The sequence below is a fragment of the Cebus imitator genome, unplaced genomic scaffold (genome assembly GCF_001604975.1).
Source record: "Cebus imitator isolate Cc_AM_T3 unplaced genomic scaffold, Cebus_imitator-1.0 Scaffold221, whole genome shotgun sequence".
Taxonomy (NCBI): domain Eukaryota; kingdom Metazoa; phylum Chordata; class Mammalia; order Primates; family Cebidae; genus Cebus; species Cebus imitator.
Genome location: NW_016107536.1, coordinates 2,005,983 through 2,008,783, shown reverse-complemented (window position 1 = coordinate 2,008,783; position 2,801 = coordinate 2,005,983). Strand labels below are relative to the sequence as shown.

General features: G+C 44.5%; 1 pseudogene; it reads right to left on the bottom strand.

The window, feature by feature from the left end:
• Positions 1–1,910: 1,910 nt before the first annotated feature.
• LOC108318602 lies at positions 1,911–2,502 on the bottom strand (annotated as a pseudogene).
• Between the last annotated feature and the right edge of the window lie 299 nt (positions 2,503–2,801).

Here is a 2,801-nt window from a genome sequence, read left to right as displayed (position 1 = left end):
AAAAAAAAAAAACAAATATGTTTTTCCCAATCCATGTGTTGCACCTTTTCATTTTGTTGTTTACATTGCTCTGCAGAGGATTTTGAGTTTGATGTAGTTCTATTTTTTATTTTGTTCTCTGTGCATTTGGTATCCTAGCCAATCCAATTGCTAAGACCAATGTAATCAAGTTTTTCCTTACATTTTCTTCTGTGAGTTTTATGTCTCAGGTCTTATATTTAAATCTTTAAATCATTTTGAGTTGATTTTTGTGTATCATATCCAATTTCATTATTTCGCCTGTGGATATCAAGTTTTCCCAGCACCATTTTTTGAAAAGTATTCTTTCATTATTGTGTAACCTTGACATTTTGGTCAAAGATTAGTTGACCATATATGCACAGGGAGAAGTGTGACATCTCCCACTTTGTTCTTCTTGCTCAAATTGCTTTGGCCATTCAGGGTCATTTGTGGTTCCACACTAATTTTAGGATTATTTATTTATTCTAATTCTGTGAAAAGTGTCATTAGAATTTTAACAGAAATTGCATTTAATCTGTAGATTGCTTTCGGCAATATGAATATTCTGACAATGCTGATTCTTCAAATCCATGAACACATATTTCCTTCCATTTATTTGTGTCTTCAATTTCTTCCATAAGTGTGTTACAGATTTTAGTGTGCAGATTCTTCACCACATTAAGTATTTTGTTCTTTCTGGTGCTATTTTTTGAAATAGTTAAGAGATTTTATTCTAATAGCTATAATTACAGTGATTGTTTGTTGAAATGAAAACTGAAAACAACTGTACAAAATAGTTGATTACTAATCATGTATTGAAAGCAATGAGAGTTTCCACTACACCAAATAGACCAGTTCTGAGGGTTCCCCAAGATAAATTTAACAGCTCCAACTGCTTCAGTGTTTATCAAAATACAAAAGACAAAAGTAAAGTTTGTCTTTTTTGATGGCAAGTTGGACCCTTGCAGGCCGAGGGAGAGAAAGCTACCTCACACATGGAGGTGGGGTGCTCCTGAGGGGCTGTGGGTCTAGGTGGACCGCCTGCCTGGCTTGCACGCACTCCTGCTGGTGAGGCCCCAGACATCCTGCCAAAGTGTCTGAATGAGCACGAGTGCTGGGGACAATGGACCCACTCTGGCCAGATGTTGATGGAGGCACAGGTGAGGCCCTGGGTCCCATAGGCTGCCTGAAGGTGGGTGGGGCAGCCTGTCGGAGAGTGGGGCAGCTGTGGGCTCCCAGCATGGCCCCTGGGAACCTTAGGGGCACAGGGACAAGCACATGGCTATGGAGTGCAGGGTGACCTAAGGACAAGGGAGTTGCAGGGATCTCTATTGTGACTATGCATAATTGATCGCGGTCTGCGGCGCCAGCGTCTGATGTTCCTCGGGAACAGCTGGCCTGGCGACAGACATCCAGGCCTTAGCTGCAAACCTATGCTAGGCAGGTTCTCCCTTCTGTGTGTTCAATTGTTCTTGACTTGGATTTTTAACTATTTTAAAAAGTGCACTGAGTCTGGGTTAAAAACCAACCACCAAAATGGATTTCAACACAGCTCTAAAAAGCCACGAGTGTTCCCAGATCTCCCAAAACAGCAACTCCCATAGGCCAGGTGCCCACAGGCCTACCTCCCCCTCAGCACTCAAGAGTGAGTTAATTTTTCTTTTTACAACAAAAAAACCTGAGTAATATTTTATAGGAGTACCAGAAACTACCTCATTAGAAACAGAAACTATTGACATTAAATAAAACACCTGGCCCCAGGCTGCGTCTGTCACATTTACAGCACGGTGCGAGGCACACGGTGTCCAAGCCACGCACGTGGCTTCTGGCGCTCACACCACGAGCCGCACGTTTGCCACGTGAGAGTAAAGCAGAGAGAAAGAGAGAAGTGAGAAGGAGGGTGTTCGCGTTCACTTCCGGTTCCGGTTCCGGAGCTGATTGACAGACAGTCCTTGACAGAGCCCGTCACTGCCGGTGGCCTGAATGGACCAGTGCCTGTGGTGTAGGGAGCGCAGCCCCAGCTTGTCTGTGATCTCAGCTGCATTCTGGCGTTGGGGAGTTCCTGCTTGCTGGTGAACACCAGGAGGACAGCATCCCGGAGCTTGTGCTCAGCCAGCATCCTCACGGGCCTAGTTCACGTGCTCTCTGTCATTGCTTTCCACCACAAAGATCAGGCCTTGAGTGCTCTGAAAGTAGTGGCGCCCCAGAGACTGCATCTTGTCCTGGCCACCCACATCCCACAGTGAAGCTGATGTTCTTGTACTCCATGGTTTCCACGGTTTCCACCATTCCATGGTGGGAATGGTGGTCACGATCTCGCCCAGCTTAAGCTTGTACAGGATCGTTGTCTTCCCCGCCGCATCCAGGCCCACCATGAGGATGAGCGTTTCTTTTTCTTGCCAAAAAGGCCCTTGAAGAGGTTGGTGAAGATGTTCCCCATGCTTGTGGACAGGTGGCAGGACACTGGCCAGGGACCCCTCAGCGGCTGCTGGTCCGAGCCAGGCATTGGTTTCACTCCCACAACTCGGCCTCTGGTGCTATTTTAAATGAGACTGTGTTCCGAATTTCTTTTTTGAAAAGTTTATTGTAAATACATAGAAATAAAACTGATTTTTGTGTATTGATTTTGTATGCTGCAACTTTACTAAATTTGTTACTTTTAAACATTTTTGGTACAGTCTCCAAGTTTGTATAAATATAAGATCATGCCATCTACAAACAGAGACCATTTTCCCACTATTTTTTTTGAAATTTATTTCCATGGGTTTTGTGGGGGATCAGGTGATATTTGGTTACACTCA